General features: G+C 45.4%; 1 protein-coding gene across 8 annotated transcripts in view; it reads right to left on the bottom strand.

The window, feature by feature from the left end:
• The window catches only part of Ppfibp1 (PPFIA binding protein 1), a 143425-nt gene that overhangs the window by 95787 nt on the left and 21380 nt on the right, over nt 1-26258 (bottom strand). For 7 of the 8 annotated variants that reach the window (XM_038317960.1, XM_038317959.1, XM_038317961.2 and 4 more), the window contains exon 2: nt 2067-2149. The gene's annotated coding sequence lies outside the window, so the exon portion shown is untranslated. The remainder of the gene's footprint in view (nt 1-2066; nt 2150-26258) is intronic. The other variant, XM_038317956.2, reaches the window with a different exon arrangement.

Below are 26258 nucleotides of genomic sequence, written 5' to 3' on the forward strand. Positions count from 1 at the left end.
GAAGGAACAAAAAACACACTATGTCAAAAGACAGACGTAGAAATTATTAGAAGGTCAAAAGTAAATATGGGGCCTAGAATGACCATGCTAGAGAGAGTTAAGAGATGACTGCCCAAGGATCTCTGCAACCTCATGAGGATTTGAAGTGAGTACACAACCTCACTAGAGAGCTTAGCAGTTTGCAAGAGGATGTGAGTTGGGTACCCAGGATCCATGTCACAAGGCTCACAACAGCTTCCGGAGGATCCAATAACCACTTCCGACCACCATAGGCACTGTATACACACACACACACACACACACACACACACACACACACACATACTTCTCCTCACACACACACATGCACAAACTCAAAATGAAAACTAAGGGGCTGGAGAGACGGTTCAGGAGTTAAGAGCACTGACTGCTTCTCCAGAGGGCCCAGGTTTGGTTCCCAGTACCCACAGGTTGGTTTACAACTATCTATATGTCTAGGTCCAAGGATGCAATGGTCTCCTCTAGCCTCCGCAGGCACCAGGATCTCAAACTGTGGACAGACATGCAGGAAAAAGCACTCACACAAACAAAATTCAGTGTTTTTAAAAAGTCTATGTATACACAGCATTAAAGACGAACCGAAGACTACCTAAGTGCCCTGCAGCTACACAATTAGATACCACCAGGGCGAAGAATGAAGCAAGTAAACCACATTGAATAACAGACTTTCACGTACATACTGGGCCAAATGAGCCACACACAGAGGAATATATACTGCAGGCTTCTAGTCATGGATTTTAAAGGCAAGTAAACCCTACAAAAACACCAGCAGTCAGGACACAGCTATTCTTGGGAGCACAAGGGCAGGAGGGCTGCAGTACCAGTGGCTGTTAATGGAGATGCCGCTCAGTCAGACGGATTTACCAGTGACACTGGTTCCGTGAAGCTACCTAGTGAAAGCACACTTGGTCTCTCTGGGTGTGAAACTTCGAGCCCTCGGGAGGTCAGCTTCTCAAGGCCACAGAGATCCAGGGACAGTCACTTCTTAACTCTAACACGGAATAATGTTTCTCCTTACTTCCTTCTTCCCTCCCTTCCTCTCTTCCTTCCTGTCAGGGTTGAGAAGGATCAGAATCATATTTCTGTTAGGATCACAACCCAGGAGGCGCCAGTGTGCTGGCACACCAGCGTCCTGGCACACCAGCGTCCTGGCACACCAGCGTCCATCCTGGCACACCAGTGTCCTGGCACAACAGCGTCCTGGCACATCAGCTTCCTGACACACCAGTGTCCTGGCACACCAGCGTCCTGGCACACCAGTGTCCTGGCACACCAATGTGCTGGCACGCCAGCGTCCTGGCACACCAGCGTCCTGGCACACCAGCGTCCTGGCACACAGCGTCCTGCCACCACCATGACAGGAACAGCACTCTAACGCTACTGAGGATACAGCAGTCCAAGCCAGACCGTGCTGTGACCACATCCACCATCGGGATGACTGACAGTGCACTCTGATCCTCAGCAGCCCCTTCTCTCAGCCGCTGAAGTATCTACCACTCACTGCCTACCCGGTGACGAGGCAGGGAGCCGGGTCAGTGCTTGGCATAAAGTAAGAACACAGGAGAAGAACTCACGGAATAAGCTGAACAAGGCAATCAAATGCTGACCACCCCGCAGAAGTTCAGCAACCGTACCACCAATGGGCAAGAGGAACAGGGAGAAAGGAGGCCAGTGAGCTACATGAAAACAAATCCTCGGCCTGTGGGGTCACTGAGGGGTCAAGCAGCCTCACTCCTGGGGACAAGCCAACACAGGGTGTGAAGGTAAAAGGCAACAAAGCACCTGAGAAGGAAGAAGGCGGTGCCTTTGATAGGCTACCAGGCCTGTGTTTTCCTGCTCAGTACCAGATGGAGACGTCCACGGAGACATGTCTAAGCCTGCACACGCCCGTGCCTGCCAGGCTGCTCTTAGCGGTTAGAAGCGTGTTAGGAGAGGGTGTGCTTGGAGTTCTCGGACGGAGTGTGTAGATCGCTAACTACAGGTATAAGGATGTCAGAAATGAACGACTACGGGGAAAGCCTACTCACAAAAAAATCGAGTTCAACGCTGATTTTTCTCAGCTCTTCCAATCTTGCACGCCCTTGGCAAACTGATCCATAGAAGTTCTGTACTGAAAAGAAATAAAATTCGTGTTAAAACAAATTTCAAATCATAGCCCAGCGGGAAAAGGGGCTTAGGTAGAAAAGTGTTATATGAACAAAGCACATAAAGTAATATGACAGGAGTTATGAAAAATTAAAAATCTATGAAGGACTGCCTTCCACCTGATCCCTTTCGCACATCCAGCACCTCCTTCTCTGTCCCTTTGGCTCCTTGCCACTCTGTGCACCCCAGCTACGGACAGCCCCAAATAGTCCATAAAGATGGATTTTCTGCTAAAACCATCACCATTAACTTTTATCACCAAAGTAGACAGCACATGGTGGGTGCTCTATGAGCAGCTGTTGGGCAAATACATGAATCATAGCTTTAGAATACATTTGCTAGTCTCTATCTGCCCAGCTATTGGCTCCAGGACCCCCTGCTAGAGACCAGAATCTCAGGATGCTCAAGGTCCCAGAACTTGTGCATAGCCCACACTTGCCGTTCTGTATACGCCAAAGCATGTCTAGGTACCTATAATGGTCATTACTGTGCAAACACTGCGTAAATTGTCACGACGCTGTTTAGAACACACCCCGTGGGGGGTCACATAACTGAGTGTACAGTCATGAAAAACTTGGCAGCAATAAAAGGCTTCAGAACGTACGATGACCAAAAACCAATTCAAATTCAAACATGTAACAAATCTGAATGTTTCTGGCAGTTCACGCATGTTATATGACTTCAGCCTTGACAACGAACACATAGCTCATTCTCTGTGCCAAACATGCCCTCACACGATAGAGAGTACCTGTAAGCATGGACTGAGATACCTCGGCTCAGATTCAAGATTGTCTTTAATAAAATCAGTTTCTTATAATTCACACACACACACACACACACACACACACACGCACACGCACACGCACACAGCTTGTTCCTCAAATGCATGCCCCCCTCCAAACTCTGCATGTGTGAACTTCTGCAGAGGTAGAACGGTCACTCCAAAGCCATGAAGTTTCGGGTTTTACACTTCCACCATTAATCACATGCTTATTTATTTAATAAAAATTAAGAATAAATTTAGGCCAAGAAAGCAGTTTGGAAACATAAGCACCTTAGTGTAATTCTCTTTTCTGGCTTTCTCTGTGTAATGTTTTGTTGATGTAGTTCAACTGTCTTTCACATTAAAAAGTTTCCTTTCAAAGATTAAAATTTAAAAGGACTATTGTATGTTATGAACTGAGGAGTTTTATGGTACATACAAAGGTTTCTGTTCTTGTAGAAGTATAATGGCTCAATTATAAAAACAAAGGCTTTTAATATCTTCTTCCCACAATTCCTCGGCACAGAAGTTAGTATTTCTAGATCATCTTGTGTTAGAATGTTGTTTTTTTTTCATTTCTGTTTGAATTGCTTGCTTTTCGTTTTTTTTTTTTTTTTTTGACTGTTAAAATAAATTTTGACAGGATTAGAATACAATTTTTAAGTTTTTCATAAAACGTCCTAAACACACTTCCACTGTTTCATGTCATACATTTATGCAAAGTGGCATTCTCAGCACTGAAGATTATAAAGTCATAACACTTTTGAGTAGCAGAAGCAGGAGGGTCACAAGTTCAACACCAGCCTATACTACTTCACACATTCAGGCACCCTGGGCTGTGTGAGAACCTGTGTGAAAATAGAACACTAATCTAAGATGCTCAATGTCCTGCAACGTCCCATTAGTGTGTACAGGGGATAACACACCCCCAACAAGACACACACTGACACAGTAATCTCAGGAGCCAAATCCAGCAGGGAAGCCAAGACCAGCCCCAGCTGAAGGTATTTATTTCCTCTTTTCTCTCCTCCTCCTCTATAAGAGCTCCACAGGAACAGGTATTTAACACCAACACAGAACGCTTCACAGGCAAGGATATTTTAGGCATGAATGGAGGTGTAGACGATCTTTAAGGAGTTTCTCACACCCCATGAAGTCACATCAAGAAAGCATCTGTCCATTTTGCCTTTCCTAAAGTCAGTTTCATAGGCACACTTCAGCAACTGGTGGTGTTCATAAAGACAGGCCTTGCTTTCAGATCAAGCTGCACTCCAGAATTAAAATTGAACTGACAACCAATTTTCTTTTTAAAATATTTAGATCCCCTGGAGCTGGAGTTCTAAGAGGTTGTGTGCGGCCTGATGTGGGCAGTGGGAACCTAAGGAGTCCTCTGCAACAGTAGTATGAACTTTTCCCACTGGGACTTCTCTCCAGCCCCATAAACCACTTTCAGAGTCACCTTCTAGGAAGCACAGCTGGGAGGTGATTCTGAGAACAGAGGCAGGAGTCAGGGGATGTGTGACAGTGGGCAGTATGTAAAACTGTTTTAGATAGAAGATGATAGATAGATAGATAGATAGATAGATAGATAGATAGATAGATAGATAGATAGAATAGACAGACAGACAGACAGAGATCCCTTCCCACGACTTAAAAGTGACTCACTGAGTTGCTTATGAAAAGACTGAGATAATCAATATAAATAATAATCACAATAAATGTTAAGCGCAATGAAAGCAAACAATATTGAGCATTTCAACCAGTGTGGAAAAACCCAATGAGCCAACACACATGGTGAACTGAAACATGAAACCTAATCTCCCCAATCCTCTCTCTCCTTTCTAAAAAATGGTAGTGGGGAACGAAACCAGGCTCATGCCAGGCAAACCCTCTACACTGAGCTACAGCCACAGCCCATCTCTAGCAGATCCCTTCTGGGAAAATATGAGTTCTAGCCTGGAAAGACTTCTCCTTTATAACCTACCCAGTGGGAAAGCCAGCGCTATGACAAAGAGTAAGACATAATGATTCCCCTACATCAGTGACTTCCTGGGTCCCACCGGCCACACCGGCGACCTCTCTGCTGGACACACAGTAAGGGTTCTGGTAAGAGAAGAAAATATACTTATGTTCTAACACCCACTTTAAAACATCTAAAATGCAAATGGGGCCACAAGGAAGTTAAGCGCTGCCTGAACCCACTCCAGAGAAGTTCTCTCTGGATTGAGAGGTAGCAAGTATCCAATCTGGCCCTCAGCACAAAGCTCTGATTATCTGGGCCAGGCGGGACTGAACACATAGAAACATTGATAAACACTAATCATTAGGTTTTTGAGTTTTCATCACAGGCCCTGTTTCCCTGAGTCAAAGATGGTCTTTGTTGTGCAGTCTCAATGGAATGCAGCGGACTTTGGTCACTTCCTCAGACACAGACCCAGACTATAAATACAAACCCAGCAACACAGTCAACCCCTCACAGAAAGGCCCACTGGCAACGTCAATTTAAAAACAAGAGCTCGTTATTAAACTAAAAAATAAGAAATAAAAGATCCACACCCATACACACAGCCTGAGAGAAAAACCCTCAGTGTACCGACAAGCACAATCACAGACCGTTTTCTGTTTGCCCCACAAACCCTCTCTATGTGGAGATGATAGAAGGAACAGTGTGCATCTGTGTCCACTGGATAAAGCAAATCCCGATCTTTTCCACAACCCAGGTTCAAACTCTAAGAAAATGCTCCAAGCCCTTAAATAAGAGACTTCTGTGTCGCCTTCAAGGGACACATTCATGACTGTTCTAAAGCCTGCCCTCCGGTGTTCGTGGAAGCAGACATGATTAAAGTATCCACGGCAAGGGTCTGTACATAACCAAACATGGCTTGCCACCTATTTGGGTCAATCAAATTTTGCCTGGAATACAATTATGTCCACGTGTCTATATACCATCCATAGCTGCTGCCTGCAAGATGCAATGAAGAATTTACTAGAGCAACAGAGACCCCTTTAAGAAAAAGCTTGCTCCTCCTCACTCACATAAGGAACTCCAATCCTTGTTGGGTGACACTGCCTGGTATCTACCAAACCTATTCAGACTTTGGTTGCTCTGTTGACATCATTTATGACACACTAATGTTTACTAATGTTTACTGGGAAAAGAGATACCAGATACTGAGAGCTTTATCTTTAGTGAATAAACAAAAAAAAATCAGTCAATTTAATTGAGACAAAAACTTCAAGTGGGAAATAAACTGGACAAAGAACTGAGTAACCTGCCCGAGATTGAGCGCCGAATGAGTCAGGATCAGAACCCAGGTGATCCAGCGGCACTGATCATATTCTTAATCTCTGTGCTAAAACGGCATTGATCTAGTGTTAGACACGCCATATAAAATGCAATCAAACCTCAAAAGGCTTATTAGTTCTCGGTGTTATATCAATACAATAAAACGTCCCTCTTAATTGGCTAAGACATCGAAAATAATATAAATGGGACTTCCCTGCAGGTCCAGGTCCTTTCCTGTGCCATGGTTAGACCTAATCTTAGGGTATTAAGGAAATAATCGTGTTCTTTACTGTCGTAAGTAGTCGAGGAATCAAGCTAATTGCCCAACATCGATCTTAGCATGTGCTCTCTCCACTAAGCCTAGGCGTTTCCCAGATTTGTAGCCACCTGGTCCCATCATGGGGCCTCCCACCTGGGAGAGGTGGCACAGACACTGGCAGAAATCATCAAATACCGTTCTTCACGGCCTAGCAATAAGGGCTCGATGCAGCCGCAGCTGCCCATCCTTGCACAGGAAGATGACCCCTTCCTGAATCATCCCCACACTTCCTGCCTTCGCTGGGACTTCTAGAGGAAATGTGTCACCTCCGTGTAACCCACTGCCCTTTTGTACTGAGAAGGGGTTGATGACTGATGGGCATTTGAGAGGCTCCTCCCCTGCCCTCCACTCCCTACCCCACCCTGGTCCCTATGCAGGCAGAATTGTTCAGGGTTTCACAGACAGCCGACTAGCAGAAAGAGCTACCTGGACTGGACCTTAAATAAATGGGGTGGGGGCTGAACGGTTGCTTCTAAAGGTAGAAGGAAGGGTAACACACAGGGTCACGGATTCCAGGGCAAGACAGCCTTGAGTCCAAAATCCTAGAAACCTGTGGCTGTAACAGTGTGTGGAGGATTTCAGATCAAATACACTAGGCCGGTGTCTAACCCAGTTCAAACCACACTGAGAGTGGGCTCTTAAGTCTTGTGTAAATCACAAACAAATGGCTGACATAGTCATCACATGCTCAGAAAGAGTATTCTACAAAGACTGTGAAATACACTGACTCCCTACTGAAACAAGGAAGAGGTGTTTGTCACCCCCAAGACACCACCACCTACACCCAAGACATTCTGCAGAAGTAAGCCCTTCCACCAAACCATTAGCTAAAACATGCTTCTGCAAACGTGCCTCTCAAAACATGAAGTTAAAACACTCAGGTCCCTATGAAACACACCTGAATGCATTAGTAAACTCAGTGACCTCAGCTCACGACTATATAACACTCAGCATGTCAAGAGAACTCCACAAACCAGCAGACCAATCCCAGCGAGGTCCCCACAGATCTGGAAAAGGGACAGCCTGTTCTGAATGCTTTTGCTGCTGACCCAACACAGTCCAGACTCCTCCCCTAAATCCTGCTTCCATGAAAGAAGGACGCGTGTAAATTTCGCAAACCTCAAGAGACTCCATCACAATCCTAAGGAGGATATAGGCTGAAACATTTCCTACCCAAGTGCCCCAATCACTGCTTAAGGAAATAACAAAACGCTGCAAGTCAACTCTACATGAAAGCCTTTGCCACCAAAAAAGGCTAGCCCACTTCTTAAAACCATACCAATCAAAGCCAACACCAAAGCTTTTCTCCCCTCCCTCCCTCCCTCCCTCCCTCCCTCCCTCCCTCCCTCCCTCCCTCCCTCCCTCCCTCCCTCTCTCTCTCTCTCTTTCTCCCTCCCTCCCTCTTCACTTTAGCACAGGACAAACTGTTAAATGCTTGTGCAGCAGAGTAAATAGGAAACTGGCAAAGGTTACCAAAAGTCTTAAATCTATACTAGCCTTCAATCAGCTTCCATGTTAAACTTAAAGCTGGAGAAATGATAGACAGGTGCATGCACTTCTCACAATGATGCTACTTCTATGAAAAGACAGAAAGGGTTTATATGTCAAACCTATCCACTAATTTTGGTTTTGTTTTTTAACCAAAAGTCTCACGTAGACCAGGCTAGCCTCAAACTCACCATCTATCGGGAGCTGGCCTTGAACTCCTGATCCTTGCTCTTCATCCTCCCACATGCTGGGATTATGGGTATAAACCCTAGGCCTTACTGTGGTCCACTTCTTAGGACATTCGGTAAGACAGGCCCCGGGGAGTTACCAATGGTTTAGGACATGGAAGATGGGTTGGCTAAGCACGTCTTCTCGTCACATAAACAAGGGAGGATCACATGCTCTGTCTCCCAGTTTCAGGTGTCAGTCCATCATCTCAGGGAAGGGTGCAGTTCTTTTCATGGTGACCAGGAAGGAGCCCTCGGGCAGGATACAGCCCAAGGGACGCACTCCTTGTGATCTGTCCCTCCAACCAGGCCGTACCTTCTACTATCCACGGGGCAGCCACCCTCCTGCAGCCAGATGGTCTTTATCCAATTACGCGTGCCCAGGTGCGGGAGCAGATGCGCTGTTATTGAGGTGGTTCCACCAAACTGACTCCACAAAGCGGAAACGTGACTTCCAGGGACCAGGAACAGGAGCACATATGACCATAGGAAACTTCACAAAATTGTGACTCCCATCCATCATGCACACATACGTGAGAATAAGAAGAAAGCAATATAAATTGACTTTCTAAGTGATGAGCCGTGTCAAATATAAGTATATAAATAACGAATTTTTTTAAAATTACTGTGTTACCATGTGAAAATAGGGCTGGAGAGAAAGCTCAAACCTGTCGTAAGAGTCTGGACCTCCAGGGCCCAGAGAAAGTGTCAGGCAAAAGCAGTGGACTCGTGTAATTCTGGCCTTGAAAAGGGAGAGGCAGGATCCCCAGAGCAAGCTGTCTAGGGAGACCGGCCATACTGGGGACCTCTGGGTTTGATTGTGAGGTCCTGCCTCAGGGAATAAAGTAGAAAAGTAATGGAGACTAGTTCTTGTTATTAACTTCAGGTCCCTAATGTGTGCACACACGCACACACAGACTGATACAATGTGTATGTGCACACACACGCAAGCATGCACACACATATGTATATGTACCCATACATACATGCAAACATGCACACATGCACAAGCATACATGAAAATGGAAAAAGATAAAGAAATGAAAATAGAATTCTAAAAACAAGAAAGCACACAGAGTTATATTATCCTAACTAGAACTTTTATCAAATGACAGAAAAAGCAAAGCCAAGAATATTAAAAGCTGAAGACATTAATTTTTTGCTCTATTACTGAATCCAATTTCTGCCCAACATGTTACTTCTGAACAAAACCAGCTTGGCTATAGGATAACGTCATCTCCCATGGTTTGCAGACAGCTGTCCCTGGGTACAATTATGGAGCTGATCTTTAGTAAATAAGAACCATTCAAGTTGGGGCCAAGGAAGGTTTTTTCTTTGACCAAATGCTTGTCATGTGCCACGCATGACACTCGGAAGAAAAACTTCATGAATTTTAATCTGCCGAGTTGGAAGGAGAGAAAAAATTCAATTGTCTTATGCTTTAATTATTAGTATGAATTTTCAATTAAAACTTGCATCCAGTACCTACCACTTCATTATCCTCTCTACTGGGCACAAAATTTAAAAAGCACAGAATCTTTCCAAGGAAGAGCCTGAGAGGTTTATAAATGTTCTGCAAAATGAACTAACGACAGATGGCATAGGAGACGCACAGATGAAAAGCTGAAAAAGCCAAAATGGGACAGTAGCTCAGAACTAAAGGTAGCGACAGGGCCTACTAAGGAAGGGATGACAGGTTAGATGGACATGTCAGTAATGCAGAATTTCACGTAGCTAAGGGAGCATGGGAAGAGGAAAAAGGAAAAGCAGCCAAGAAGCACAGGGTCCAAGCAGAGTGTTCAGCAACAGCCATGGTGCCAGTGGGCAGGAGCTTAGAGTATCCGGAGGGACAGGGAAGAAGAGTGCAGAAAGAGACCTGACAGCAGCGGCAAGAAGGTACAGGTAAGCAGCTGGGGCTGGGAAGGGAGCGACGGAGAGACTCCCATCCCAAAAGGCTGAGTTCGGTCACCAGGACCAACGCAAAAGCACAACGAGTGTTAAGGACTAGCTTAAGAGTTCTTACACAGTCGAAGGAGGAAACCCCTGAGACAGGAAAGAATACACAGAACCCCGTGAAGACAGAGCTGGGTAAGAAATGAGAGACCCGAGCTGCCGTGGCAAAGGGAAGTGAAGCCTGGTGTTGACTATCTGCCTGTCTGCCGGTGGCCTACACAGGATGATCTCAACATGATCAGAGCTCACACAGAAAAACAGACACCTGGGTTTTCTAGAGAAAACAGAAAAGGGAGCCACATTATGCCCAAGCTCCTCCCAGGGGCAAAGGTCACCATACCCTCCCTGGCTTAGACAGACCACACTTAGAGATTGCTATAGTTCCTGCCTCTCATCTCAACAACTCCTGCTGACATTTGAATCTGTGACCCCTGGCCAGGATCTTTTCAAGAAATAAAGGAGATGACATCATCCCTAGAGAGTAAGTGGGGACTGTAGAAAGACACTTGAAAATTATGGGGAAGAAATCATGGCAGCTTCAAGAAAATGGCTAAGTCAACAGATGAAAAAAAAATCAAAAGAATGCCGTCTGCCCCTCTGCCAAAGAGAGGACAGTGACTTGTCACTCGTCCTGGAAGCAAAGATCACAGGGTGGTCGTGACATTAAACAAGACAAAAGGGTCTAGGACCTAGTCAGGACCTTGGCGAGAACAATGGCCATTGCAGACACCTAGAGAAGATGCTGGTGGCCTGAGAGAAGGAAGAGGAGACTCCATGAGAGAAAGATAAGAAGGAGGGACCTCGAAAGCAGGAAACTCCCACAGGAGGTGTTCTTGCAGCAACTTGGAAATAGCATCTGTGCAAACCTGCTGGGTGACAGACACATCAGAGGCTGTGGAGAGAATGAAGTGGAGGATTTGAAGAAAAACACGAAAGGGAAGCACGGATCTGCTCTGTCTGCTTTGAGGATGGGGATTAAGCCCCTGGTCTCGCACATTACACGTGCTCCACACACCACCGTGCCACACCTACCAGCCCCAAAGCAATGCTAAAAATGACTGTTTTCTGTTTATATTTTTACTTTTTTATTTTATGTACATCCATGTTTTGCCTGCACGTATGTCTGTGTCAGATCACTCGGAGCTGGATCACGGACAACTGTCAACTGCCGTCTGGGTGATGGGAATTGAACATGGGTCCTCTGGGAAAGCACCCAGCGTTCCTAACTCCAGAGTCATCTCTCCAGGCTCAAGAAGACTGTTTTTAAATGATACTATTGATTGATTCTTAAATATTCATAAAACATACATTGATTCTTCTTATATACGTATACCACCTCCAGATGAGAAGAGAGGACCAGGTTCTAAGCTTGCCAAGCTCTCAGCATCTCAGACACATCACACGCATGTAGAATGCATGTAGACTAGAAGGAACCCGTGTTTACAACTGGCTCACACAGTTTGAACCTTTGAGGGCTACACAGCACATAAGTCGGCTCATGTCTTTAAAGCACACACCCCAAAATAATAAATTAAACACAGAGACTTCTCAAAAGTTACACCAGCAGGCAGTCTGGCAGTCCTGGGCTGAGGCAAGAATGAATGTGATGGTACCGACAACACCTTGAGACCTAGCTTCCAGGATCTGCAATTTGCTCTAATCATGACAATGGACCCAGAATCTGTTCTTTTATCTTCAAATTAAGCTCTTTAAAAATGAGGGCCTTGATAGGCTCAGTGGATAAAGGTACTTGACAAGCTCATGACTTGAGTTCAATCCCAAGAACCTACACGGAGGAAGGAGAGAATCAACTCCTACAAGCTATCCTCTGACCTCTACAATGTACTGTGAGACATGCATGTGCGCATATATGCACACACAGAGACACAGAAACAAATACACACATTAAATTTTTAATGTACTTTTTTTAAAAAAGAAGAAAACCTCCAAATCATGTGTTATTTCATTTTTAATGAGAATAAAGCAATTTTTTTTAACAATCTAAGAAATCTGAGTTAACATGAGACTTTTTCTCAGTACTAAAAACTGTGGTATGAATTGAACAGCCAGCCCAGCCCAAATCTAAAATCTAAAATAAAAAGCTTGAACATTTTTGAAGCTCAGTCCAAATTCTACACAAATATTCCAAAAATCTGAAAGACGTCTGATCCCAAGCATTTTAACAAGGGATTCTCCCTGGAATACCCATTCGGAAATGTTCAGGAAAACAAGAAGTTATTGGTGTTTCTGCTACTTACACATCCTCACTATGCCTGATCCTATCCTTAGAGAACACCCGTGAAGTTTCCTGGGCGTCCTTCCAGAGTATACTAGACCACGGGTACAACACAGACCAAGAGACTTCTGTAGAGGCATTTCACTTGTATTTTAATAAAACAGCCCCACTGGCCAGCCTTACAGACCAGGCAGTAACGACACACACCTTTAATCCCAGTGGCCACACTAGCTTGTCACAGAAACCAGGTGGTAGCGGTGCATGCCTTTAATCCAAGAACTAGAGACAATTTTAAGACAGGAAGAGCCAGCTCTCAGACACAGCCTCATTCTGAGATTCCTGGAGGCAGGATCGCCATTTCTGGACTGAGGTTGAGGTAAGAGCCAGTGGCTGGCTATTTTGTTTTTCTGACCTTCAGGTTGAACCCCAATTTCTCTGAGTTTTTATTAATCATGCTTCAGACTCCACTGGAAGGCAGGACAGCAGCATGTGGCAACATTTAAAAATACATGGAAGCTGTGACCTACAAACCCGACTTCCAGGGATCCACAAAAATGAGCTGTGTATCAAGTGAATCGCTGGGTAACTAGGGACAACCTAACATCAAAGAACAGGGTCTAGCCCAACAGAGCATGGTCGAGTCACTTAAAAACTGAGCTGAAGGGCTAGAGAGATGGCTCAGTGGTTAAGAGCACTGGCTGCTCTTCCAGAGGACCTAGGTTCAATTCCCAGCACCCACATGGCAGCGCACAACTGTCTGTAACTATAGTTCCAGGGAATCCGGCACCTGCATACAGACATACATGCAGGCAAAGCACTAACGCACATAAAATAAAAACGAATAAATCTCTTTAAAGACTTGAGCTGCATATAAACTATAGAAAGGCATTTTTCACACACTGGGAGTTGCAGGAAGAAATCTGTTAAAGTAACTATGCGACAGCCAACAAAGCATCCAGGCATGCGCATGTGTATATGAACACCGTATGCCTGGGGAACCACAGAACTAATGTGCAACCCAAGGAAACAGCGATGGCACGTAACAGAGTTCGCAGAAGAAGGAGTGCAGTGGCTGAGATACTCTCTGAGTGTTCACCAAACTCACCCACCAGGGAAATGCGCTTGGTGAGGTCACTATGGAGATAAGGGTGGTGCTCCTCAGGAAACTAGAAATAGAGATCTACCATATGGCCCAACCATACCTGGGCATAGGCCCAGAACACTCTGCATCCGAACCGGGAGACAAGTGCTCATCCATGTTCACTGCTGCTCTACTCACAACAGCCAGGACGTGGAAGCAGCCCAGACGTCCATCTGTTGACGAAGGCGTACGGAAAATGCGGGACCTAGACACAATGGAAGTCTACCCAGCTGTGAGGAGAAACGAAATCTGCAGGGAAATGGAGGGAACCTGAAAGTGAAACAACCCAGCCCAGAATGACAGACGCCACATGTTCTCACACATGCATAGCTCTTACTTAGCGTGACTCTTCAGATCTGTGTGTTTAATCTGAAGCACCTGCTGAATCTAGGAAACGATAAAGGACCACTGAAGAGGAAAGAGAGATCTTCTAGGAGGGGTGTGGAACACAGACAACACGGAAAGGTAAGGGGAAAATGGGGAGGGATTAAGTGGGGAGAGAGACAGGGGATAAGACAGAGAAGGAAGTAGACGGGAGGGAAAACAAACATTAAGGATGTTTGGAAAAGTCATACGGAAACCTATTTTATAAAACACACAAGCACACACACACACATACACGGCGCACACTTCACATTAAAGAGTTTAACTGGAGCTACCCTACAGAGCAGGTAATGTTCCTACCAGAATCCATAGTTGGCCAAATAAAAGGTCCCAGGTATGGGATACATCCCCGCCAGTTGGTCACAGACATCCCGGAGATTCACCAAACAACCTGGGATATTGCCATTGCTTCCTGATTAACCAGAAAGTTTCCTCCCTGCTGGCTAGCTGTTATGGGTATTACAGAAAGTACTATGCAGGCTACAGGGTGTATGTATCAATAACAGTCTGGGCCGGCTGTGACCCTTGTGAACTGCAATAATGACCAGCATGGCAAGATACACCCGTGGGTGCAATGGTAGAATGAATATTATGGGTAACCAACTGCTTGCCTTCTGGGCGGATTTGGGGGAGGGGGAATGCATCCCTAGTACTGTAAAGCTGGCCAAATTCCACAGTTGGGGTCTCCTAGGCCCTAAAGGTAAATGGACTCTATTATTTTGCTAAGTAGACGTAATATCAAACTACCCCCGAAGCTGTACCTCTGTACCCATACATTAGTGCATATCTCTGGCCTTATCAGGGAAGTCTCTTTGTACAGTGTATGCTGCTTAACACAGAAATTCACACTAGATCAGAGTACAGAGAACACAGTATGGACAACCAGCCCCAAATGGGACATCTCTGTCATACCTCCTACCCCTAAGACTCAAGAACCAATTTGAAAGAGGGGGAAGAAAGATTTGTTTTGTTTTGTTTTGAGACAGAGTTTCTCTATGTAGCCCCGGCTGCCCTGAAACTTGCTCTGTAGACCAGGCTGGCCTTGAATTCACAGAGATCCGCCTGCCTCTGCCTCCCAAGTGCAGGGATTAAAGGTGTGCACCACCACTGCCCTGCAGGAAGAAACCATCTTAAAGGCAGAGATCAGGGCAGACTAGAGAAACGGTGTCTCTGGGCTTGATGAAACCACCGCTTCTCTCGAGCTCACTGCAGCTGTGGCTGCTGCACAAGAACCAGCCAGTCCACACCCCATCAGGAAAACGGAAAGGGCTTCTGATCCGGACCCTAGCTGAGCAGCTACCGACACTTGGGGGGGCTTCTGGAGGAGGCAGAGTACGTTTTCTCTCAGAGTGTGGCCCCTGGCATTTCACTCACAGACCAGTGGATGGCCCCACGCCCGAGTACATGGGCATCGCACACTGAATTCAATGGTTAAAGGAGGAGGGGGGGGAGGTCTAGGGAGGTGGCTTAGCAACTGAGAGAGTATACTGGTCTTCTAGAGGACCTGAGTTTGATTCCCAATGCAGGCAGCTCACAAACACCTGTAACTCTGGCTCCAGGGGATCCAATGCCTTTAGCCTTCAGAAGTACCCACACATATGTAGCATGCACTCATGGACACAGACACATACACATGATTTAAAGTAACACAATGCTCTTTAAAAAATGAACAAAGTTGGGAGGCAAAGCTGGGGAGTAACCCAGGAGTACTTAGGAGGAGGAGGAAGGGGTTAATGATATGTACATAATTATATACATGTATGAAATTCTCGAAGAATTTCATAAATTATATCTGTATATCATATAATTTATATTACATTAACAATTATGTACATTAATGAATAGGTTTTTTTTTTTTAATTCCCTCCGTGACTTTTACTACCAGAAAGCAGACCAAAGATAAGCGTAACACAAAACGTTAGGGAAACTCTGTGGAGTTTGAAGGCCATGAGGCAGGAATGCTAAGCCCTGATGGGACGGACATGAATGTCACCACCCAAGGCTCAGGGGACACCACAGCAGCGGAGAGGGACGAAGAGCCGGAAGACGGAAGGGGTGCAGTACGGTGCTGACACAGCACGGCTGTTCCACGCAGGGACACACAGCAACTGTGGTTCCTGCACAAGATCGAGACAAGGGCATCGGTTCCATCAGACGGCACTAACTCGATTCCACAGGCTAAAAAATATATAAAATGAAGGTGAGGGGAATGTGGGGAGTGGGAGAAGTAGGAACAGGCAATGGGGTGGATTCAGCCAAATAAATAAAACCTACTGAAAAATAAAAATTAAAAAAAGACTTCAAGGCAGGTAAAAGACCCACCCAGCTCCATGGCCAGAAAAATTACCACAAGCTTGGTTTCCTCTAGAAACACCCCCCCCCCTTTGCCAATCCTAGAGAAATGTGGGTTCTCGTCCCAGACTCCTTTTCTTGCCTTCCCTATTCCCTACTAGATTAGTACATAAACTAATCATGCACAAACACACACTCCCTTTGCTTGTTAATCTTCTTTTCAGCTTTTACCTTGAAACTGAAAGTTAACGGAAAAGGAAAGCCTTTGCCGAATGTTCCGACAATTCTCTCTTCCTGGTGGCAGGATAACTCAGGGACGACTCCACCCTGTCCAGGTTTACCCTAGCTTTGTTTAAAGAGTTCAGTGCATGGGACAGCAGTGGGTCTCAGGCACAGAGAAGTACAGAGGGCCCCGGGGCAGAATCTGAAGGGTCATTCAGGCCAGATTTAGATCCCAGCTCCACCCTTCCAAGTTCCAAGAGGTTGGTAAACCTCTCACCACCTCAATTTACTCATCCTAAAATAGAATACTGAGAGCCACCTTAAGTGGCCATCCTGTGACAGAGAGCTCCCAAGCAGACCACACAAAGACGGCCAGTCCTTCTTTAAGGGCATGTGTTGGACACTGGCGGCATGTGTGAGATTCAGGTCACACCCTCTCCGCTCATCTGTGTCCCTTCTATCTGTGCTCAGCAAGTCTACCTCAAAGAAAATACACGTTCCTTAAGGACATGGTAGTTAATGTCTTTACTCCCACAACTGGGGAGGCTGAAGCAGGAGGACTGCCAGGAGTTCCAGGCCAGAAATGGATGAATCGTCAACAGACCTTGCCTCAAAAGAAACAAAAACAAAAATGGACAGAATTCCCGAAAGCATCAAAATAAAACAAATAGGCGTAGCTTATGTCTCCATCCCAGGGCAGATGCAGATTCATCTGTCCTCAGGCCAACCCTTCTGCAAGGCTCCAGCAGGGTCCTCACATGCTAGCCAATCACTTTTTTCTCTTTCTATTTATTTATTTATTATTGGCGTCTACATGGTGGAGGAGGTCCTTTTGTTTGTGTGTTGCTTTTATTGCCTAATGAATAAAGAAACTGCCTTGGCCTAGTTGATAGGGCAGAACTTAGGTAGGCGGAGGACTGGACTGAATGCTGGGAGAAAGAGGGCGGAGTCTGGAGACACCATGTATCCGCTGCTGGAGATAGATGGGCTGAAATTTTGCTGGTAAGCCACGACCTCATGGTGATACACAGATTAATAGAAATGGGTTAAATTAAGATGTAAGAATTGGCCAATAAGAAGTTAGAGCTAATAGGCCAAACAGTGTTTTAATGAATACAATTTCTGTGTGGTTATTTCAGGGCTAAGAAGCCGGGCAGCCAGGATGAACAAGCAGCCTACTTCCTTGCAACATCTATATCTATTGATCTATCTATTTATTTATTTGTGAATGAATGATTTGATTCTTTGAGGTGGGGCCTTGCCTCAAGTAGCTGAGGCTGGCTTTAAATTCACAATGTAAGTGAGGATGACCCTGAATTCCCGGTCCTCTGGCCTCTACCTTCTGAACACAGGTCAAAGCTACTCTGCCTGGCAGTCATTTGACTCTAAAACAAAAGATTATCAACTATTTGAAAATAAAGAAAAAAACCTTGGTCTTGATAGAAATGTAATGTATGTCACAGAAAGATGGAGTTCCAAATGCAAATCTGTGATACCCTCGAGCATGTGACGTCCCCACCAGCACATCTCTGTACAAAGACCACGGCACAAACTCTGTCTGTTTTGTCCTTAAAGGAAGCAGTGGCCACTGGCATTTGGGGCTCTGTTGTAAACGTCAGTACGGTCTTCTGGGTTCTGAGGAGGAGGAAGAAACAACTCCTCCTCCTCCCAGTCTGTGTCCTCGCTGGAGAATGTCAACTGAGCCCACTTACACGTATTTTTTATGTTAGGAAATAGCAGGGTTTGTTCCCGCTGTGCTACGTATATGCATAGAAACTTCACTATTTAATTTTCGTGTCTGGAAGGAGAAGCTTGTAATTATGCCATGAAGCATAACTATAATTAGGTCTTCTAATACCATAGGTATCCCTATGATCCAATTGTGAAATAGCAGAGGGTTCTGGTACTGTGTGACTCAGTTAACTTTTCTCTCTCCGGGGCCATCACACTCCTCAGGCCTCAGGAAACATGAGGGAATCTTAGCTAAAATGTGTTTGTGTGTTTAATAAAGAAATTAAACTATTATAATTGCCCTTAGAATTTGCCATTGATGAGATTTTCATATAGATTTGGTAATAGTTTAAAACCATTATGAGCAGAGCCGCAGAGATGGCTCAAAGTGCCTCCTGTGTCAGCATAAGGACCTGAGTTTGGATCCCCTGCACCTACACGGGCGCCAGGACAGCACTGTGCACCTGTAATCCCAGCCAACCGATGAGGCCCAGGTTTAGCGAGAGACCCCGGATCAAAAAAGTAAGGTGGAGTGACGGGGAAGACACCCAATACCAGCCTCCAGTCTCACATATGTGAGCGTGCACACATACACAAATGCACACAATCTATAATTTACCCGGTATAAACAGACGTTTGTGTTGGGGCAGCGAGGGGAGGGAATTACCTATTCAAATCATTTTCCCCAACCTATACCTACACACAAGTAATGTACTTCTTGACCTGTACAGGATATCATGTGTGACTCTACACATACAAGCACACTAACGCACAATCACCTCCGCTTTCCTGTACTGCTGCTCCTCTGGGGAGGAGAGAGATGACAAGCAACTCTTCCCATTTTGTATTATAGGATCTGACTGCAAGTAGCTTTGTTCATTCAAACACGAGTTACATAGTCCAAGAGCCAAACGGTTTCAGGAAAAGCCCAGGTCTCAGGAGAAGGGAAAGGTGTGAGAAATGGAGCACACGGGCACGCTAACAAAGCGCTCACAAGACATACGGCACCAACCCAATTCAGCCAGCTCACACTCGAACACACCCCATCAGAAGCTCCGCTTAGAACTCTCAAACAGTGGGAATTCTCCAGAGTCGATGGAATCACAGAAGACAGCTCCTGCTCCAATAATTGTATGTTTGTCCCTAATAAATCTGAATCACTCGTTTCTAGTGTAGAATCTCTAGGGAACCGTTTAGCACTTAAATAGACAGAACGTACATGCCTACAAGGCTGGACACCTTCCAATCCGGCTGAAAAGTAAAAATAGCACTGATAGCAGACACTGAATACAAAAGCAGAGCTTTACAGCGGGAGATGTGCCTGGTAAACATTCCCAGTCCCGCCTCTTTTTGCTTTCCCGATCACTCCCTTTCCTTGTGTAAAAGCAAACACTGTTAATATGAAGCTACTCCCAAAACTTACAGCTTGATACAAAAAAAAAAAAATAAGGTCTATAGGAGACAAGTTTGCCATTCACTAATTTAAAAACAAATCAAACATTGGGTGTGGTGCATAGCTTTGATCCCAGCACTTGGGAGGCAATGGCAGGTGGATCTCTGACTTTGAGACAGCCTGGTCTACAGAGCGAGTTCTAGGACAGCCAAAGCTACACACAAAAACCTTGTTCAAAAAAATCAAAATAAGGGCTGGAGAGACGGCTCAGTGGTTAAGAGCATTGCCTGCTCTTCCAAAGGTCCTGAGTTCAATTCCCAGCAACCACATGGTGGCTCACAACCATCTATATTGAGGTCTGGTGTCCTCTTCTGGCCTGCAGGCATACAAGCAGACACAATACTGCACACATAATAAATAGGTAAATAAATAAATAAAAATAAATAAATAATCAGGAAATGAAGAGATTCATTTTTCCTAAAGTGCATATGAAGTCAGTCATAAGGGATTTCCTCATAAGAGGCCTCAATACAATTTGAGATTCTCAAATTAAAGAAATAAAATCCAAGTCATTGAGGCATACTGTAAACAACATTACAGGGCATGGGTTGGGTTGGGTAAAGCAGTCTTCACTGAGTTCTAAGATTTCCAGTCTTCCCCTCTCCCTTCAAACACATATGCCCTGGCAAACGTATTTGCTCCAGACCATTCTAAGGCATCTCGTCTGAAAACTAAAGCATAAGGTGAGATGGTCCATTAGGTCACTGTCAGTCCTTCCAACACCTTCTCTCCTCGTCGAGGATTAGAACTCAGAACTACACTGGAATCCCTGCCCTCAGTAAGAAAGGACAATGCCCTATAGAACAAGAAACAATAATAAAACCCCATCTGGAATTTCCAAACCTCCTATAGAGGCTCTATCATGAAATCTACACAGTTGGGAACCTGGTCTTTCATAGCTTTCTGGCCATTACAATGGCTGTGTGGTGATACTTCAAATCCAGTTCTCCATTCTGTAACAGCAAATATTATCACACAGAGAACAGAAACAAGGCTCAAAGCTCCACGCTAGACAGCATTTGTTCTGTAAAATATCTACATGTTTTATTAGCATACAGAAATGGACACTAAGACCTTTGCTACTTGGGGTGGCCGAAGGAAATCTTATTAGCCATTTACATGTGTGTCAGAAGTTAATTTAAAGTTAGGTTGTGAGAAATTAAAAGCCTACACTGACAGGTTTTGTTTCTCCAGAAGATCTTAAAATTAGCCTATCAACCGCAAAAAGATTACTCAAAATCATCATTTTATGCCAAGTAACTGCTTTATCCCAATAGCAACAGATGTCTTCAGGAAGCAGCTTGAGTCACTAAGCAAGCTGCTAATCCCAAAATATTCTGTCTTCATTATTCATAATTCAACTTAAGCTTCACAATTAAGTTCCAAACACCGGCTACGTTTACCTACATGTAACTGCTTTCCCTACAGTCGTTTCAACCCTAAGTCTGTAATCAAGCATACACCTACATACATGTATTTACATAAACATAAAATATAACACCTGATATAAAAAATGGGCTACAATTTTATGTAAATGGTGGCCTTAAAACAAACATATGCTTGCCCTATTTTTTGATCAGACGAATGAGCATAAACTGGGAGCTCCTATATTATTAAATACTTCTTAATAGACTTTGAGTCCATGGCAATGCAAGTTCAGTAACAGAGAGTTTAATTCTGGACCATCAATCCCAAGCTGTTCCAGACCCAAGCAATTGTTCCTCTGCAGAGAAAAAGGAAAGAGTTGAGTCTAAAGACCCTTTACCTCCAATCCTGATTTATGTTTTCCTACATTTAAAAAAAAAAAAAAGCAGAATATCTGCCAAGCAAGGCTCAGCTTTCACATAGGGGGAGGGGGGAAAATGCAGTCATATTTTTTGCATACAATAATCACGCTATTTCATCCACTCAAGTAAAACCAAACCAAACAAAGGAACAAAAACTCCAGGGTTCTGGCAGGAATGGGACAAACCACCTTCAGAATAGTTCCAGAGCCTCTTCAGCAGCCCTGGGACACAAACCGCTGCACTTTTTTCCTATGACGTGCGAGACACAAGTAAGAGCCTATGGGCCACTCCTCTTCCGGATGTAAATGATGTTCGACAAAGCCAGTGGGGCAGGAATAGTTACAAGACCGTAGACCCTCAAGACCAGAGCCAGTGGCTAGGATCACGATCTAAGTATATTCCAGGATGGCTAGTGGTTGATTTGACTTGGCCTACATGGGGTCTTGTTCTACAGACTACCCCTGAACTCATCTCTACCTCCTGAGTGCTGAGTAACACATGTCAAAGGCGTGCTCCACTCGTCAGCCTTGGCCAATGTATGCTCTGAGATGCCAGGATAAGTCATAGGTAAGTAAGGCCATCCTGGGCTCAGGCCTGACTCCACCCCATGCTCTTACTGAGACTGCTCTCAGGATCAAAGATGCTAAAGCCAATTCCTTCTGCTCGGTACACAGACCGGTGTGTGATACCAACAGCCCTAGTTTAACCTCCACAGGCTCCGGGGCTCCAGCTCTTTCAACCACACCCATGAGAGCACAACTTGAAGTCCTCTGGTCAGTATCATGTCCACTCCAGCACTGGGAACACCCCGACTGGGCAGCATTCCTCTTCACACAGAGGAGAGGGCAAGGACTCCAGATGCAGCGTCTCCAGCCAGGAGCACAGAGCCATTAACTACAGACTCAGACACTAACTTGCATTGATCTGCTAACCCCGGCTGGGTTAACTTCCCATTAGCACGACACTGCACATTTGGTTTGTGCTGAACTATAAGCCTCGCCAAGTTTTAAGCAAACCAAATCACCCCCACTTTAGATACTTTTTAAAGTGTAGATTTCCATGACGTAGCTGTTAAAGTTTTATCAACGTTCAGGCTGTTTTCTGAATTAGACAACCACCAGTTGTCTCTCCCAGACACCTCCCAGCCGCAGCTTCCAGCCAGTCACCCACACAAATGCTGACTAAGCCTTGTAGCGAGGGCTACCGAGTTCCAAACTATCTCTGAATGTGCATCTCTCGTCCAAAAACATTGACGGAACTTCAGGAAGAAACTTGCTCTAAGTGGAGTGAACGGCTTCACCAGGACGAGAAGTCTGGGGAAAGCAGGTATAAGGAAGTCACTGCTGGGGGAAATGCCACCCTCGCCACTCTGCTTCCACTCCACTCTTCTGGGTGACGTTGTGCATTGTCTGCAGGACCCGGGAACCTCAGTAGGACCACTAGATGCTGCTGCTGCTGAGCTCCCGGTCGAAGCCATTCTCCTTACATCTACACGCCTTGGGCAAACCAGATGGATGCAGCGTTTGGTCCCAAGTGAAACTGTGTAGAAATACTAGCACTTCTGCAAGATGCTTTTGCTGCCCTGCTCAGTTAGTTCTGTATTTATCCAAAATACTCAGCAAGCATTACTGATCCACTGCCTCTTTAAGTGGGTTTTAAATAATGGACAATTCTTTAAGCATTTAGTTATTCAATCTGGAACAATCTGGAATGTCTACAGGGGCAGAAAATTAAAAAGGAAGGAAGGAAGGAAGGAAGGAAGGAAGGAAGGAAGGAAGGAAGGAGGAAGGAAGGAAGGAAGGAAAATCACGTCTGTCTGTTCACAAAGAGGGTCACTGAAAATGTACTAAAATGCATGAAGAATTGCTGAGAGGACCAAATTCAGGTGACGGGAGCGGTGCTCCTTGCCATTCCTGTCCCCGCGAAGAATAAGGCTTTGTGTAATCAATGCCCTTTTCCCGTCACTGCAGGTAAGATCTGTAGTCCAGAATTACTTTCTCTGTAACTCCTAGGTCACCAAACCATAGGAAATCCATCACGGGGTTGCTAAGAACTCGAGTTCTGGGGACTTGTCTGACACACGTCAAGGAGCACAGCAATCCCACCCACAGGGAACTCTGCACAGGGTATTCATGATGTCACTGCATACGACGTACACAGGGTATCCAGCCCAGCAGCCACGGCCTTCTCAGCTCGAGGCTGATAGACTACAGCGGCAGCCGGTAAACCAGGAAAGGTTGTGGCAGAACCAACAGAGGCCGACACAGGCAGCTTTCGTCAGGGTGCAGTGCGCTGTTGCCAGCCAGGGGTGAACGATAACAGCCGCAGCACCGCTGAGGGGCCAGCAGGAAGGATCACCCCAGCCTTTCCACCGTCCTCCTTATCACGCCCGAACTGTGCTCATCTGGACCTCAATCCACCACTGTCTCCACCACAGGCGAGGACCAGACCGGCAATGAAGTAGGTTCAGCTGTATTCAAATTAATTGGGGTGGCGAAGATTCTCTGCTTGGTCAACCTTTAGCGAGACTCCTGAAACTTCTCCTAGATACCTCTGTGCAATTCCTTAATTGCTCTAGGATGTGGAAAGATCTAAATTATAAATAAAGCCAGTTCCTTCACGCTAAGCCAGTGTAAGAGACCTAGGACTAGAGGAGGTCTGTACCACAGGACGAGTGTGACTATTTTGGCAGAAACGGTTACTGGGATGAGCAGACAAACATTCCCATCTCAGTTAAGGCAGCATCACCACCCTTAGGTCACCCTGCCTGACCCTACAGAAGTCTAGATTATGTGTCCACAGGGAACTCTGACCACCCCTCACCAGAACACACACTTGTGGAACCCAAACCAGGTTCTGTCATGATTAAAAATACACCTGACTATCATGGTACAGAATTTACATTTAGTACTTGCTAACATGGCCTTGTCCCAAGGTTAATTACGTTGATAGTCTGTGTACTGCTTGGCAGTTGAGAATGCATGCAGCTTTTCCAGGGAACCCAAGTTTGTTTCCCAGCACCCACAATCATGTGGCTCTTGACAGCCACCTTTAACTCCAGCTCCCAGGGATTTTCCAGCCTCCACAGGCACCTGCACTCTTGGGCACATAAACCCAGACACATATACACATGTATATACATAATTTAAAATAACATCTTTCAAAAAATGAAGAGGGAGCCTATCCCCACTGTCTAGAGGAAATATAGAAGAGCGGGTCCATCTCAGACCATTATAAAAATCACAAATGTTCCTAGGAATCTAAGCAAAGGAAATCTTTGCCACAATAGCCGATAAATGTCAACTGTTATTATCATTACTGCCAGTCTTTTAAGACTTGCATGTGGCAACTGTCTATTCTTTGTGCTTCTTTTAATTTGCTTTTACAATCAGAGGTGTAAAGTACTTGTGCATTACAGTGTTGGGGGTACCCACAAGATCTGAAACAAACAGGTGTCTCTGGGGTAGAGCAGAATCAAGGCTCTGCTGCTTACAGTTTCATTAATTAGAAAGATATCTTTTCACATTTTACTCTCCAACAAAGAAAGTATCAGTGGTGCCTTCCATTCCATGTTCATCTTAGACAAGCTACTTTATCTCTATAAAATTATAAATTAATCATAAAATTAATACTGCCCACATCTCTTAGAGTTATAGAAAAAATAACCATACCTAGCACACACTTGTGTAACAAACCACAGACAACCACAGATGGCCAGCAGATTTACACACCCAGTATCTCCTACATCGGAGATATATCCCATGTGTTTTATCAAACAACTCACTAGCCCTGGAAATGCTTGGCTAACATGTTTGAGTGTGCAGAAATCCTCGTTGGCCTCAGTTTTTGCAAAGGTCAGGAGCAAAGTACAGAACCCCTCCAACAGAACAATATACTCACTCCCAACACCCTCTATGAGGACCTGCCCCTGATTTAAAGACAGCCCAAAGCCCAAGGTGACTGGCCAGGCCACACGTGGAGGATCCCAGTTCTTGGCAAAGCGCCGAACTCTGGCTCGAACTGGGACCTGGGAAGACAGGAAAGTGCTTTTTACAAATTCAACTAAAACTCTTAGAGTGTAATAACAAAAGCGTCTAAGACGGCCTGGTCGCAAGCCTGCCCTTAAGTACTATGTCCTACCTCCTGGGGACATTATGCAATCCATCAGCTTAAAGGAAGCAAACCTCTCCCACACTTCAAGGTCCCACCCTCCAACCAGCGAAGAGCATCCTCTCTGGGTAATGTGTCAGGCCTTCCCCGAGCAGGAGGAGGAGGCCAAGGTGGGGTAAGGGTGTTGTGGTGTGGCACCGCATGAATGAGAGTTTCCGATGCTTTCTAAGCCCAACCGGCTCTGCCTCTTTCCTAAGTCTGCAGCCAGTCAGCCCTCAGCGACAAGGTTTTTCATTTGACCATTTCTCATTTCTCATCCTGATTTATTTCCCAGATGTCTATGAAATGCTCTGCAGATCACTTCTGGTCCAGCTCTTCTTGATAGACTTTGTAAAATTCTGCTTCTTCCAAAGTTTCTCTCCTAACAATAGTCCTTTCTCTCTGCGCAGCACCTCGCTTCCTGCCAGGAAACTCTTTCATCCTCTGTGGGGACGTGAGTCACATGACGAGGCACAGCTGGGGATCCCTCTCTCTCCGGAGCCACAGGAGAGGCTCGAACTCCAGCAGCAGGCAAGTAGGTGCATGTGGACAGGCATGTTCAAAAGACCGAGTGAGAACGGCAAAGACTCTACGGCTCACCCAGCCGAAGAGCGCCCACGTCTCCCTGGGCAGCACATGCTCC

Source organism: Arvicola amphibius, chromosome 2 (genome assembly GCF_903992535.2).
Source record: "Arvicola amphibius chromosome 2, mArvAmp1.2, whole genome shotgun sequence".
In the NCBI taxonomy this organism is placed as follows: Eukaryota; Metazoa; Chordata; class Mammalia; order Rodentia; family Cricetidae; genus Arvicola; species Arvicola amphibius.